The sequence below is a fragment of the Lactuca serriola genome, chromosome 1, assembly GCF_051521515.1.
Source record: "Lactuca serriola cultivar US96UC23 chromosome 1, Lser_US96UC23_V15, whole genome shotgun sequence".
In the NCBI taxonomy this organism is placed as follows: Eukaryota; Viridiplantae; Streptophyta; class Magnoliopsida; order Asterales; family Asteraceae; genus Lactuca; species Lactuca serriola.
Genome location: NC_136408.1, coordinates 87,673,589 through 87,691,239, shown reverse-complemented (window position 1 = coordinate 87,691,239; position 17,651 = coordinate 87,673,589). Strand labels below are relative to the sequence as shown.

Below are 17,651 nucleotides of genomic sequence, written 5' to 3'. Positions count from 1 at the left end.
CAATAAAAATTGAATAAACATTAAATGTATATTAAATGATATCCAAACACAATAAATGTAAGGTGTAGTATGACACCCACTAAGTTTGTGAGATGGGGGGAAAATGATGTAACACATGAGACTACAATAATATGGTGAGTATGGTACAACACCGTATGACCTTAATTATAAGATTATGTTAATTTCTTTTTTACCTCTTCTCCACCTCAAACAATATTTTGTATCAAAGGAGGAAGGGCTAGAGATACAAAAGAAAATTTATGGAAAAAAATCTTATATAATACCATATTTCTTATTAATTTTATTATTTACTTATAAGATCCATGATATGAAATCAGAATTGTAGATTATAATTTTGTTGTTGTTTTCTTTATAAGAAAGTAATTATACCCAACTCTTTTATTTTTATTTATGTTAATAAAATATTAACCTAATATGACGAAAAAACTAGTAAATAATTAGTTGACATTGTAATTAAATTCAAAATCCATGAGTTTACACACATATTAGAAAACTCATGGCTCAAGCAAAGAGATGCAAAGAAATTTATATGAATAACTTCTCTTTATATTCATATATCTCATTTGCTTTTGTACGTTGGCATCAAACCTTTGTTTTTGTTCCTTGTTATGCTAAATGGATGAAATTACACATCAAACTCTTTATCTTTCTTTATACTAATAAAAATCATACTAATATGATAAAAAATAAATTTTATCTTGAACGTGATAAATAGATTTAAAATCTGTGAATTTATGTATCGCCTTTACCAACCTTTTTGGAGATTAGAAAAAAAAAAACATATTTATAGCATAGACAATATTTATGAAAGATGCTCTTAACTAACTCATATATCTTATTTTTCTTCTATTAGTTGGGTGATGCGTTTGATCTTTGTTCGTTATTTGTTCTATATGTGGATGAAATTACACATGAACCTTTTTATTTTCCTTTATATTATCAAAAAGTTTTAATTAATCGGATAAAATTAAATGTTTTAGATATATAAATATAAATTTGGAGAGACTTGGATTAATAGATAGCTACAAGTTAAATAATTACCGCTATATATAATTAATTCTAATATATTTGGATTCAGTTTTCTTTTGTGAAGGAATATAAAGGTCCCATAAAGAAACAATGATCATGTCATCTATGTCACCTTTATATTCCATATGTTTTCTTTCTCATTTTATGTACTTTGAATGTTTCTTTCTTTATAATATTTTTCATGATTTGTTGAAAAAAAAAAAGTCTACTAATAATCATTGCATGTGACAAACCACCTAAAGGCGTCGTATCATATACTTTTTGGTGACCTTTATAATATTATTTAAAACACCATTCAATGAACATTTTAACTATTTTAATTACATAAAACATATTAGAGATGATATTGAAGCCACTATGTTAAAAGAAATCTCATTTTTTTAACAACTCAATTTCATTAAACACGTTAATAGGGAGCTAACATGAAAAAAACAATTACACGGAAATAATATTAATTGGGTTTTGAAGGCAAGAAACCTCAGTTTTCTACAATTTATCGATTATTCTTGACAAATCAATCAAACAAGTAATCAACAATGAAATAAAAATGGTTGTCCTGTTAGCTTAGTCTTCCTCTCATCAAGTTGTCATCACAGTATCTTCCAGTGTTGATCTCTTATGAAAAACATAATGAATCTACACCCTAATTTTATAGAACTTTTATAAATTTATTTATATTATGAAAGCACGAGTAGTCATGTATATAAAATTTATTTTACAAAAGTCCATAAGTGTTTATAATTTTTACAATATTTTGGTATTACAAACTGAATAAAAAACCATAGTTGAGCAGCATGATGCCTTAGACTTTTATTCTTTAAATATTATTTATTTTTCACATTAAGCTCTTGCACCCTGAGATATATGGCATAAAAAAATATGTAAGACAAATATGTTTAGTGAGTTACTTGGGTTTTTGACACAATAATATTCATATTTTCATTTGTAAATTTATTTCTTTAATTTATATACATGCAATGTTATGCATGAAATGCATACAACAAACAATGTATTTACAGTTTACTTTGTTTATCTGTTTTGCCACACTAGAATGACATACCACTCTAGCGTGTTACTTGCCCAAGATCGGAAGAACAAATCAACCTATAATAGCAAAAGACATCTACTTTGCGAAGGAGGTACCATCCTGATAGAGTCTTAATCCCCTATCTGGGATTTCTATCCGGACCTATACTCAACTTTTATGCAGTCACATTCAATGTATACATGCGCACCACTTTTCTTTTGACTTCTCAAACACACAAATGCCATGGATGCATTTTTATATAAAAGTTATAATTGTTTTTCCATATTTCATTTTTTTATAACAATTATAATAAAAAATCTATTAAATCATGTATTATATATCAAATACTCATATAAACTTGAAAATTTATTTTTATGCAAATACAGTTGTTATATATCCCAAATGGAAAAAAAGTTGTCAAGTACTCACCTGAATAGTTAGAATTACTAACTATTATTTCTTTGAACTCGTGACCTCGGTTATTGTATTTTCTCTATAAATAAACATATTCACAACGTTAATATTTTATTCCCGGTTTAAGCCTTTAGCTTCTAATTTTATACTAATGATACCATTTATATATAATTTAGTGTCATTGGTACATTCATAATACTTTTCCAAGATTCCTATAAACATGCGTACTATAAAAATTTATTATCAATTGTCGTGCTAAATTTGACGTTTTGTGTCAAATCACAAAATGATATATGATGGACTATATTTATAAATTCCTCCATTAACTTGAATTATATTAACCCATAGAATTAACCCTAGAAAGTCACTATAATGAAGAAGAAAATAATAAGTAAGATTACCTAATAGTATAGTCGTTGGTGCGAAAACCCTGCTACTGTCACCTAGATTAGACTCTGTATTTTAAGCGTGTACGTATATTATTCGTGTGTGTTATATACACACACGAGTGTATGGTATGTAGTTTTGCTGTGAAAGAGATTATATTTGTCTTGAGGAAATGGCTTTTCACCAAATTATTGAAATGTAAGATATATATTATCTTTAGCAATTCATGGATAAAATTATGTTGCTATGGTTCCATTCAGTTTTACACGTATTATATCATTGATTGATGTAGGCCCTATATACCTTCTCAAAGGAAATCAAGTTGGGAATACAACGCCGCCGCCGGTTACTGTTCATGCGCCAGAGTTACTGTTCACGCACAGGTGACGTGACCGGAGTTTCGGCAGTGACCATTTTGTCTTCTTTCTGATTTTTCGTCAACTTCAAACGTACGTAACTTCTTATCCGAACTCTGTTTTGCCCGATTCTTTTTGCGTTATTTAGTATGTCATGAGCTCTTTGAATGATATATTTTTTGCTCAATTTGGATGCCTGGAATTCAGTATTCCAATCCTTCAAAGTTGACATATTAACTAATGTTATTATTTTCTAAAAATAACGATTTTACTCCCCATTATTTCGACAATGTTTCTGGCCATTCGGAACTATTCTTTAGCTATTGTATATGAATGTAAACTTTTAAAATCCATCATCCCATACCCGGTTTTGTTTTAAACTCAGTTTTAGTTATCACATTTTCTTAACAAATTTAAAGTTTTATCAACTTCTCTCGTTCGTATCTTCTTCATACGATCTAATCTAATTGGTTCTTGTTTCTATCTTTTCTTCTTCGTCTTAACTTCATGTTGAGTTCAAGTATCGTTTTAATTAATCATATATCGTTAGTTATTTAGCCCGAAACATTAGCATTTTACAATTTACATTTTATATTTAGAAATATTCTAAGTATTCATTTTTACCATATTTTTCTTGAAACTTTGAGTACTAATGTCTCCTTACTACAACCTTGGTTTTGGCCAAATTTTTTTGTTACTTGGTAATCCCATCTTTACATTACAACTTCCAAACCATAACCGATAATCATGTCCGTCATTTTATACGGTTCCAAACTAGGGAACCTTGCCTTTTTTTATTGAAAATTTCATATTTCATATATTTTTACACTGTAGTTTACTTTTCGATTATACCGAGTTTCATACGTAACCTGATTCAAATTTTATTATACATTCATTTCTACGTACTTTTTACGTGTATAAATTTTATATTCACTATTTGATTTTATATGCTAATTTTTATAATCCTAAATATTCGCACGATTTTTTGGATGTTACAATGATTTTGTCATCGAACTCCAAATCATAACAACAATATCAACACAACGAGATATAGCATTCCAAAACTTTATCACCACTTCACACTCCATATAAAGATGATCTAAATTTTCAAAATGATAAGAACACCACACCCACAAAACCTGATGACACATCCACTCCTCTCTTAATGTGACATCCCTAATTTTTACGAACATTTTTAAAACTTTTTATTCATACTTATTAAAAATCAGAGTTCATTTATTAATTCGGAATTTCGTCCCATAAAAAGTATATCCGATGAAACGTTTTTCATTAATTTATAAAAGTGTGGGTTGTCCCATAAAGAGTTTGATGAGATTCTTGTGGATCAATGTCACCAATTTTCTCTACATCATTTACTAAAACAATGATCTTATTATTACATATTCTAGCAAAACCACCCATCAGAGCCATCATTAGCCATTGGTAGGATATTGAGAAGTATTTCCTTAAGAATACATATGAGATATACACGAAGGATAAAACCCTGACATTCGTCCTTAGTCTGAAAGCACATATTATGCATAGTCATTTGCCACTGATCCGAGAGTATGGATTAAACATTGTCATTCGTTCTTGATCCGAGAATATGGATCTTATATAATCAATCATTCTTGATCTGAGAGTATGGATTAGATATAGTCTCTCAATCCTAATCCGGGAGCATAGATTAGGTAAAGTCGTTCATTTATGAATCCAAGAATATGGATTATGTCGTTGTATAATTATAAAATGTGAGGATCGACGGGGTAGGGTAGATTGCTTAGACGAGGGGTATTAGTATATTTCAAGTTTATATATATATATATATATATATATATATATATATATATATATATATATATATATATATATATATATATATATATATATATATATATAAACATGTGAGATTGAAATCCCTATGTACTTAACATGTTTCCAACCTGACCCACTCAGCTTATTTGTATCACACATAACAGTATGAAGTTATCTGAGTAATGATATGAGTGCATGCTAAGAAATTTAAGGAGTTTGTAGGCTTCTAGTGTATATACTATAAGGTTTTCAATATTTCGTTTATGCTTATGTTTCTGTATTGACGATAACATCACGGGTTTTATAAATAAAATATATTTCTTGGAAATGCTTTAATACTATTATTATCATGTTTTTGGGACAAATTCCGCAAAAACAATCTTTCTACGAGAATACTCTGATTTAATAAGCATAAACAAATCAGTCCTTTTTAGCCGTAAAAATAAGGATGTTACACCTAACTACCTAACGTAGGTCTGTTCGGAAGCCGATTTAAAAACAATTGTCACACGAGGATATTTAAGTGTTGTTTGTTTTTTAAGAGGTAAAATGTACGGTCTGCGTATCATATCTAGAGACATCTACATAAAAAAATGGATCATACGTATTCAGTCTGCAAGAAGAAGATTGTTCGTTTTTATAGTCTGTATGCTACTAAAATAAATTCAAATTTAAATAATCTGGTTTTCTAAACTTAAAACACTACAAGAAAAGGGGTATCAAAGACTGACATAATCAGTCTCCGATGGTCAATAATCAGTCTTTAATGATAATCAGGGACTGATTTAGCTAGTCCCCAGCTAGTCCCCAAGACCTAGTCCTAGATAGTTGATTTTTTATGTATATGGGACTGAAAATCAGTCATTAATTCATCAAAGTATCATCTGGGACTGAAAATCAGTCATTAATTCATCAAAGTATCAAAGACATAAAATCAGTCTTTAATAATATCTTATTCAGTCTCTAATTTATTTTCTTCAAATCCCCGATTTGATGTTATATCATTCCCTAATGTTATCTTTTAGGGACTGAATATCAGCCTTTTATAATTTATTAGTTAGTCTCCAATATTTTTCATTGAAATCTCTATCTTGTGTCGTATCTGTCTCTTATACTATCTTTTAAAGACTAAATATTAGTCTTTGATGCTCTTAAGTTTAGTCTTAAATTACAAAATTAGCTCTAATTTTTTTATAAACTTAAATGAATTATAAAAGAATAAAAAAACTATTGAAATAATCAGTTCAAAAAACAAAAGCATTACTTAAATTAAAACTTTAATGATCTTACAATAATATTCTCAATATTAATAACAAAAATATCTTCCAAAAGACTTAATAAGTCTAAAAATTATGCTAGTAATTACATAAAACACTAAACTATCAAACTAAATACTAGTTCATGAAGAAACACATAAGTTGACGTGAAGATTTTATTTGCATAATTGTTCATCTTGTTTATCCAACTTATGAACAATTGCCTATAAAATGACCACAATAAATCACATAAAAATATGTAAGAATGTCATTAATAATCACACCACATTAAAGAACAATGACAAAAATAACCATGCAACTTTCAAACTAATTAGGCACAAATTAATGTAAAATATATAAAATATTGAAGTAGATAGATATATTACCTTCCAAAATTATAACAAAATCTCCATGTTTGCTCAAACTTATAGTACCTCTTCCAAACCTACAATACAATCAACTAATGATAAACATGTGTAACAACACAAAGAAAACCAACATAAAAGTAACAATCCAAATTACCTTATTGTAATAAACTCGTGATGAACAAGCTAGTAGTGTATCATTTGATTCATTTCCAAATGAATCCATCTATAGTATTTGTGCATTTAAAAATAAAAGAAGCACAATGTTAAAAGAAACAACTTGTGAAACCATGGAATGAAAATACTCTTCAAGATACTATGAAACAAAATGAGAATGCTTTTGTTCATAGTCAAGAAAATGGAATTGTTCAATTGAGAGTTTTTTTATAACTTAGACAATAAGAGCAATTTATGTATTAAAAAAGGTCTACGTAGTACATATATTTCATCCATTATGGAAAGTGGTTATCATTACAGTAAAATAAGTTGGACAAATTTCCCACACATTGGACTTATTTTCCCCTGCACAGTCAAGTTGTCATGCAATATTGGTGTTAAGGTGGCTTGGTCAAAAAGCTTCACCCCATATCACTATTTCATCCCCAATCATTTTTTCTTGTTATTAATTGAATAGATTAAATTACATATGAAAATCAAAAAGAAATTTCATGATTGACAGTTAAAAAAAAAACAGACCTTTGTAGTAACATTGAATATGTTGGGGGCACAAAGATTAGGTGGATAGACAATGAGATCTCTAGCCACAATCAAAGCTCATAAGTGACTTGAATTATCCTTTGAATAGCTGATTGGAGCATCCTGAGAATTATTAGGACAAATATACATCTCATTTATGGTTGAAAGAGAAAAATATGGGATAACAAATGTTGGTTATCGTTTTTACCTTCCATCTATCCAATGATAATAAATAAATACATGGTCCCTAATATTATTAGGTAGAAACAAGTTTCTCCTATTCATTCATTACTAAAGACTCAGTAATAGAAGAGTATTTAGATTCCATGCATTACAAAGAATTGTTCATAAAAGGTTAGTGTGATGACTACAAATTTCAACAAAGGAAACATTTTTGATATTGTTAATGAAGTGATATACACATATACTTTGTGTTATACCTAAAAGATACAATCTTCTTTCCAGAGATACTATTTATATTTGTTTTCTTAGTCCTTTAAATTCATTATAACACAAGCTGGTTTGAGTAAAACATATCTCAATATTTAAGTTGTTGTTGAAGCATCAATATATCCGACTTTAAAACTCTTTTATAAATTCTAAAATTAATCAGTGAAGAGAAGCGACTAAAGGAGAGTATCTGATGGTAGATGCTAAACTATTATGAAGTAAGAAATGAAATCGTTAAGAAACAGTCAAACCACAAAACAAAAAAGACAAGCGATGAACATATATTATCTGATAGTATATGCTAAACTACTGTGAATTAAGAAATCAAATTGTTCTAAACAAACAGTCCCCAAAACATAAAATTCGTCATATGACTACTACATGCAAAAATCAATATAATAGAAAATGACATAGACGAATAGAAACTTACAGTTACACGGAGGAGGGCATACGATATAGGGTTATGCAGGGTGGAAGAGGGTGAAGCAGGGGAACAGGGTCGAACGGAGAGAGACGACTAGGGAAAAGAGATGGAGCGGCGAAGCAAGGCGGACGATCTAGGTTAGAGTTGTTGAGCGTCGAAGCATGTGTGTAGGGAACAGGGAACCACAATGACTCGTTCCTACTTTTGAATTGATGAATTTATGAAGCGGGATTTTATGATATGCTTTTTCATTTTCCCGCTAGGTAAGAAAGAGAGGCGGTTCTAAAAAATCTTTTCAAGTTTTACATTTCGGGGTTTTTAAATATTTGAGGAATTGTTTTTTCTATGAAATAAGGTTTTTTAAATATTTTAATTTATTATAATTAGTTAAAATAAAATTTTAAGTAAATATGATATTTTGAATGTTTATAAAAGATATAGATGATAATATGATCTCAGATTTATTAGAGGGTATACTAGACAATTATGATCTCATATTTATTAGAGGGTATACTAGACAATTGAGAAAAATAATGATTTAAAGTGATTACAAAATGTTTTAAAAAAATATTTGGGCAACTATGATATTTGTAAGTTTATTGTAGTGACAAAGAACATGGTTTGACATGCGGAATTAAAGCTTGCACAATTGAACATGGTGATTTGGGTGTTTAAGAGATATATTGAATGTATATGGTGTTACACAAAAAAGGATCTAGATCTAGACTACATAAATAACACACACTTACACACTCACTTTTACATCTCTCAAGCACACCTCTACAAGTGGTATGAATCCACTATTTATAGAAGTGTTTACATGTCTCTCTCTCACTCTAACTAACAAATGGGTCTAAAGGCTAAAGCACCACATGCAAGTGGGTTTTACAAAAGTCAAACATTACAAAGTCATGAATGAATAACTTTGCACCCCAACATTCTCCCCCTCAAAGTTAGGAATGAATGACCCACTTCAAATCTTCCAAAATCAAGCACTACGTGGTTCGAGCCTCAAAGGTGACACATGTCGAAACAAACTTCAATCTTCAATTCTTCCATGATTCTTCAATTTGGGCTCTAGGATGTGAGACCATACAATCCGAGCAGCAACGAATGATCAAGAGTATTCCAAACTCCAAATAATCACCCAAAAGTTGCGCATAAAAACACACACCAAAAATCTTCAATAAACCAAACCCATTTCGAATACATCATATCCAAACTTCCAATTGCATCATCTCGTAGGCTTTAAAACTTCAAGATCGCTTCGGTCTTCAAATCCGCGTAATATGAAAAATTCAAGTTCGAATTTCCATATAAAACTTCTCCCCCTTTTTATAATCGAAATTTGATTATAAAACTCCAAAGGAAAAAAGAACGTACTCTATTTGGAATTTTTCATGTTAAAACTCCCCCTTAACATGTGGCATAAACTTTGTGCTTCAATCCGGAAAATCCACAAAATAATCAATTTTTAGCTTCGTTCACGGATTGCCTTTGACAAAATTTCTCAAAAATGGGTAGAAATTGTCAATTTGAAAATTCTGCAGTGACCCGTTGCGTCCAAAACAGCCAAATATGCGAAACACACCCCCATTTGCGAAACTGTGTAGAATGTGTAAATTCGCACAAAACTGCAGGGACCAGATTTGAAAATATTCTCATTTCTCAAAATTTTTACCCCAAATGCGAAATTGGGTAAAATTTGCCATCTTGCAAATACTGCAGTGATGCAAAATGAAAATTCTGCACTTTTCTCATTTTATTATCCCATTTTGCGAAGTTGGACCAATTTTGCCATGTTTTTGAAATTTCAGGGAGTAATTTTGAAACTTGTGTGTTTTCTTCCCCAATTCATTAACCAGTCAAATTCTTTGCATGCACTGAAACATGAATGCGAATCATGGACGAGATGACTTCGCATTTTGACTCCAAAATTGAACAAAACACAGTCTGATATGCGAACCCAATTTTTGATTCACACAAATGCGAATATCACCATTACATACAAAATGCGAATGAATCATCTGGTCTGACTTCCAAATTGCGAACCGTATAACAACCTTATGTGCGAACTCAATAGATGTGAACTACCCAGATGCGAACTCGCACAAATCAATCACAAAATTGTCTCACCAATGCGAAATTGAAATCTAATCACTCATCAAACCATCGATTCCAATCATGCGAAGTCTTCAATCGTTCAATCACAGCAAAACACAACCATCGAACTTGATTTCAACACTGGTTTGTTCTTCACTAATAAACCCGATTCATCAACATCGTTGATTCTTAACATTTCGTTCCTGTTCGTCATCAATCATCGACTCCAACTGTTACTCAACCCAATACAACGATTCGAACCTCAAGTAAACCGTTCCAAACAAATCTATCATTCAGAATTGGCTTTGACCCCCAATTGGATATCAGATACGAAAAATCAACAACCCTTCCTTGTAGATACGAACATACATCCCCAATTGAATTTGAATTAATTGTAACATTCTATTGAATCAGATGTATCAATCAACAGTCAAAATTCGACTTTGACTTTTCGATCTTAAAAGTCAACAAACACCAAAATGAAGATTAAAACATCAAATTGCAGATCAAAATCATGTGTACACAACTGTTTTTCACATATCCATGAGTTCTTGACCAAGATCATCAGGATCAAAAACTCAATTGTTCAATTTCATAAACTTCAGCTTGAACAAAATCGATTTCATCATATGCCAATCATTTGAAATCGAATCTCAATACCAATCAATCGATTAAATGACACGAGAAAATGAGAACAATAATTCAAGACCAATCGATCAATTAAGAACAGAACAACGCAAGAACACGATTGTACAACAAATGAAGCATGTGTACAAGTTAGATGACGAACATCTATTGACGATTCGGAATGATTCAATGAGTAAAAGATATTCACGATTTGGTTATACCGATTGCTTATCGGATTAAAAAAAATTATATGGACTCAATAAATTGTGAACAGTAACATATTTGAAATGGAACAAAATCAAAGAGTGGGCTTATCAATGGAAGATGAACAATAATCAATCGAAATTTTGGGCTTAATGAATCGATTAGCCATTATAGATCAATTAAAAGACTTTTTGGGCTTGTAACAATAATTCGCAAAATCTTTTTATGATCTGGTCAAAATGTGAACAGTAACGAATCATGAGAATTGGACTTGAAAGCTGTATCAATGAACAATTGTTATTTGAAAATCATATCGAACAAACAAATATGAGATTGAATCAGGAATTGATCAACGAAAAAAAATTGGATCACAACAAATGAGTTTTTCAAAGAAAATTTGATCCAATGAGTCAAACGATCACAAATCAAAAACGTAACACACAAATTCAATGAAATTAAGAGAGATCATAGAGAGAGACTCACCAAAATTGTTCAAGTTGCGACAAATGTTGCCAAACCGAGAATCGTTCTTCAAAAATCACCTTGATCTAGAAGACCCGCTCTGATACCAATTGTAGTGACAAAGAACATGGTTTGGCATGCGGAATTAAAGCTTGCACAATTGAACATGGTGATTTGGGTGTTTAAGAGATATATTTAATGTATATGGTGTTACACAAAAAAGGATCTAGATCTAGACTACATAAATAACACACACTTACACACTCACTTTTACATCTCTCAAGCACACCTCTACAAGTGGTATGAATCCACTATTTGTAGAGGTGTTTACATGTCTCTCTCTCACTCTAACTAACAAATGGGTCTAAAGGCTAAAGCACCACATGCAAGTGAGTTTTACAAAAGTCAAACATTACAAAGTCATTAATGAATAACTTTGCACCCCAACATTTATAAAAGTTAAATTTGAATATTTTAGGTTGGGAAAATATAATATTTTTATCTTTAATATGATTTAGGAACTAAAATAATTATGTGAGTAAGCAATTATCTGAGACAAATATTTAGTCCATGATATGTTTTATCAAAATAGTATTTGTGACTGATTCATCAGTCTCCAATATATGATATATATGACTAAATAACCCCCTCAAATACTAAAATTTAGTTCCTAATTATTTCCTTTCATATTCAAAAGTGGCTAGTCTATCTAAGACTAAACTTTGGTCCCTAATAAGTTTCCTTTGAAATATTATTCATGATTGATTTATCAGTCTCTTATATATGACATCTATGACTAAATAATCAATATTAGATACTAAAATTCAGTTAATTATAAGTGTTCATTCAAATTTCAAATAGTGCGTATTTATTAGGGACTGAAATCCATCATTTGGAAAGTTTCCCATCTAGAGGAAAAATTGGTGCAGTTGTATCAATGACTGAAATTTAGTCCCTAATAAGTTCAATGCACGATCAAAACTGACACACATATATCAGGGACTGAAATTCAATCTCAAATAACTTTCCATTCAAAGTCAAAGTTGGCACTAGACTATTCGAGACAGAAATTCAGCCCCCACTGTGTTCCAACCAAACATAAACTAGAGCAAATAAATTTGGGACTAGGTTTTAGTCTCAAATAAGTGTCATCAGTCTTTAATGATTCACACAATAAAATCAATCCTAGATAGTATCTGAGACTAATTCATCAGTCCCAGATACAAGGTATCCAAGACTAATTAATCAGTTTCTGACATTTTAGTCACAGAAGCCCCTTTTTCTTGTAGTGAAATAGTATTTTACTCAATTTCTTTTGAAGAATAGTTGTCTATAACTTATATAAAAGAAAAATTAAATTGCTAATTCAAAACAATATTAATGTATAAATAAAATCAATCAATTGATTCAAATTGTTTTTATAAAAAGTACAAAAATGCTATGTATAGGAAAATTCATGAAAACCATCTATGTGAAATCAACTTTAAAAAAAAAAAACTAATCACATAAAATGTTATGTATGGGAAAATTTATGAAAACCATATATGTAAAAATAGATGGGAATGGAGTCCGTTGAACAAGATTATTTGTAATTGTTTACCAATCCATTGTGTAGTTAAAAATGTTTGTCGATTACAAAAATGGGTATCTAGGCGGTTGAATAAGATTATGCCATTATTTGATTAATGAAGTTAATAGCATCAACAATTTGAACCTACAATGACACCTTAAGAATTTTGCTTTTCTTAGACTTATTTGATTTTAATATTTATACTAAATAATGTAGTTTTTTGAATTTTATCTATTTATTAACATGTTTTTACATTTTGAATATATGGTCATCGAAAGTTTTAAAAAATATGTTAACGGCTTGAAACTTATAAAGATTAAATAGGTTGTAATTATAATTAAACTAATCCTAATTTTTAATTTGAAAATTGTAGTTTAGTAATATCATATGTTATTTTGGATTTCAGATAAGTTTTTCAATATTAAATTGGTTTAATCCTAATTAAAATATTAGTTTGCATATAGATGTGAATTTAATAGTTTTAGACACATATATGTAGTTTTAAATTTTGTAAGGACATAAAAGTAAAATTTAAAGTTTGTAAAAAATATGAATGAAATTTTGGTTTTTTATATTACCGGAAAGTCGTCTGTGTGAGTGCATGTCTTCTCCAAGAAGCAGACACACAAACCTTTTTAGGCATGTGGTCTTCTAAAAAACAAACAAATTGTATGAGGAAACGTTTGTGCGTTGTCTGTGTAGCCTAGAAAAACGAGGTCAAGAAGCTTTTCTTAGAAAAAAAACAAGCAACACCTTATTTTCTTCGTAACAAAGTGGATCCACATTGTAACCCTACTACCATATGCCAACAAATACCCATTGCGACATCCCAAAATTTATGGTCATTTTAAAAAAAAAATTATTTATGTTTAGTTAAATCAGGAGTTCATTTATAAATATAGAATTGGTCTCGTAAAAGTATTTCCGAATAAATGTTTTTCATTGATTATAAAAATCTTGGGATGTCATAACTGATACAAGAAACATAAGCATAAACGTAAGCCTTACATCATCTTTTATTCTATAACCTATATTTCCTCAAATCTTTCATCACGTCTGAACATCAATATCTTTGTATTGCTTCCTGTGATACAAAGAAACTGAGTGAGTCAAGTTGGAAAACCTGATGAGTACATAGAGTTTTCAACCCACAATAATGTAGTAAATATGTTTAAGTATCAAACAATTAACTCGATTATCCATCCCCATTTTCATATTTATTCTTCTCTAAGGGTTTATCCTAAAGGTCATTATAGTCATCGTTGCTGACAGTACTATTATAAGGATTTCTCTACAATACATATCAATAGCTTTCTTTCTAATATCATTCCCAAGGATGTGTCCCGAGGATCATCTTAATCATCATTATTGAAAATATTGATACATGGATTTCATTGCAGTATGTTTTGGTAGGGTAGAGTGCATCAAATGGGCACGAAGTCCATCACTTATAAACCTGTATGTGCTCCACATGACTATCATCAAACAGTCCAATGGTCGTCAATTATACTCTGTTAGATGACTACATCGTTGGTACGCTAGTATCATTCCTACATCGTTGGCACACTAGTACCATTTCTACTTCGTTGGCACACTAGACAATTTCTAAAGTCATGACATCCTATCATTGCCTACATCTTTCCTCATACTATGACATCTTATCTTTCATCATACTATGATATCTATTACTACCCTTCGTTACCTAATGTATTAATTTATAAAATACATATACGATTTATAACTATATATATTAAATAATATTTCATCTAACACATAACATCTTTGCACATAAGCAAATATAACATTTAATTATCTAGATACTTCATATGAATGTGTAAGATGAAAGTAACTATACACTCACTTGACTTAGGTGAATGACTAACGATTTTGGTAGAGCTTCGCCTTGGTATTTTATCTTTTCTTCTAACGTGACCTAATGTAATCATTACTAAGTCTTAGTCTAATTATTTCCTGATGATAATGGTACTTTAGATTCCTCGTTAATACCAATGAATACTAAGAGTTCTATCAAATAAGGATCAACCAGGCAGGACAGTCGGGAGGCATGATCATTTCGGCATAATAGATTTACTGAAATCAAACAACTAAGCCAACGTGTCCATTATACACACCTCTCTCGTAAGTAGATTAATCAATATTTTGAGTTGGAGTTACTGATAAATCTTATTTATAGGTTCATAATAACGACTTATGACTATAAAAATAAGTAGCACTGAAAGCAAAATAGTGTAACTTAACTTACAGAGTTTTTAGCAAAAAATCGGGAAAAACACGCAGACAGAACTTCGAAACCGAAAGTGCTATTTTTCCGGCTTCTAGCTACTTTAGAGCCTAGTTAAAATACTCAAGAAACCTAGAAAAATTGGACATAAAAAAGCAGAGAGGTTTTGAGAGAGTTATGAAGGAAATGGTGAGAAAAATGAGCAAATTCAGAGGAGTATTTATAGGAAACAGGATGACGCGCCGCTTAGCGACAAGAGGCGTGTCGCGTGCTTTTGCCTTGTTGGTTCCTCTGGTCCTTTGCCACGTGTCGCAAGTGGAATCCTCCACCCATCCTCCTTCTAGAATGTGACACGTGTTACATTCTTATGGAGCTACGTGTCGTGTATTTGCGGAGCCATGTCGACGTGTCTCTCGGAGGAAGGCGGCTCCCGACCATGCTACGTGGCGCCCTCTCGTGGTGCCATGTCATCAACACGCACGGTTTTTCAGATTTTTGAAATGACGTAACTTCTTCATACAATCTACATGTTCGACGTTATTTATATCCCCGAAAAGCTCTCGATGAGATCTACAACTTTCCTTTAGATCCTAACAACTAATTCTCACTCTATTAAAAAATTTATATTTTTGATAGGCTTAGGCTGTTAGAAATCGTTGTAGAAAACATAACTCCTACATGCGGACTCCGTTCTCGATGATCTCTATATCGACGGACACCTATTTACAAGATCTTCAACTCTTGTTTAGATTGTTTACGCTAACAATCAACCGATTAGAATCTTGATTTCTATGTCCACAACCACTATTGCGTTAAAACTTCGAAAAAGCATAATTTCCTTTCACGAAGTCAGATTTTGATGTTCTCTATATGCACATTCTTAGTTTAATGAATACTATAACTTTTGCTAAGATCACTTAGGATAAAAAGTAATTTATCAAAATTTCACTTTTTACGATGTGAAAAGTCATGTCGGTTTAATCGTAAAACTTCGAAGAAGCATAACTTCTTCATATGAAGTCGGATTTCAACGTTCTTTATATGTATGGAACCTTTGTTACATACACTGTAAATTTGGTTAAGATTATTTATCCTAAATAATCTTCTATCAAAAAATCATTTTTAATACTTAATATATCTTAGTTGATTATCCCGAATCTGCGGGTGTTACAATTATCTCCCCTTAGGATGATTACATCCTGGAATCATAAACAAAACAGTGATTGTATAATGAGTCTGCACATTATCTTTCCATCATTGGTTATAATCGTAACTATTTACGTCTTTTCTATTGAGTTTCTAAATCCTATACTTCTTGACTGCTGGTGATGAGGTACATATTCTTCCTTCTAAATTCGATCTCCATTGGAGGCTCCTGCTCTTTCTAGAACAGACTTAACCTAAGATAAAGTCTTTATTTCGACTACCTACAAAAAATAGATGGGTCATGTCCTTAATGACTTATCTTTGTATGATGCAATGGCTAAACTCAGGTCTCTTTAAATCAATCTCTAGTGTGGATGATATCTTCCATCATGTTCTAATGTGATATAACCTCATTGTAGCAGGTAGCAATCTCTAGCTAGTGGCTGCTAAGCTCTAATAACGATTTGCAATCTGTTGTCGATTACCTCGATCATTTCCTTCTTTGTTCTTTTAACTAAAGTCGGATACTACGTCGAACATGGTTCTCAGAATCAAGTTTGTTACTTTACGAATATATCTTAGTCGGACTAGATTTATGATGATTATAGAGGTTGGAACATAAATCATCTTCTTTGGTCATTACTGAAACAAAGGTAATGATGGAAATGAACAAAATAGCTCACTACTTAGAAACTTAGTAACCTTGTGACTTTCTCTGATCCAAGTGCGAGTCATATGCTTCTGGTGGTATAGACCTATACTTCCTTTCATACCTACCCATACTCGTCCCAAGTATTTTCTCGTAATCCACTAAGTTATCACAAACGGAAATCACACAGAAAGCACATAACATAATTTAGGAAATTGCATTATCTTCGATAACGTTTACAATATTTATTTATATTACATACCAATTACATCAGGCTACTCATTATAATACTACTCATTTTCTTTCTCATATCCCAAACTTTGGATAGGCCGGTCTCTATTCTTGACATATTGTTGTTTCGCCAAGGATCATATTATATGCCCTTTCCTTTGGCTTCAGTGCCACATT

At 30.9% G+C, this 17,651-nt stretch overlaps 1 long non-coding RNA gene across 1 annotated transcript; it reads right to left on the bottom strand.

Moving 5' to 3' along the window:
* Nucleotides 1–6,690: 6,690 nt before the first annotated feature.
* On the bottom strand, nucleotides 6,691–8,500 carry LOC145069902 (uncharacterized). The gene is made up of 4 exons (XR_013689725.1): nucleotides 8,247–8,500; nucleotides 7,367–7,489; nucleotides 6,828–6,896; nucleotides 6,691–6,750 (listed from the first exon to the last, which is right to left on the bottom strand). It is a non-coding gene; the product is annotated as an uncharacterized LOC145069902 (long non-coding RNA).
* Nucleotides 8,501–17,651: the final 9,151 nt, after the last annotated feature.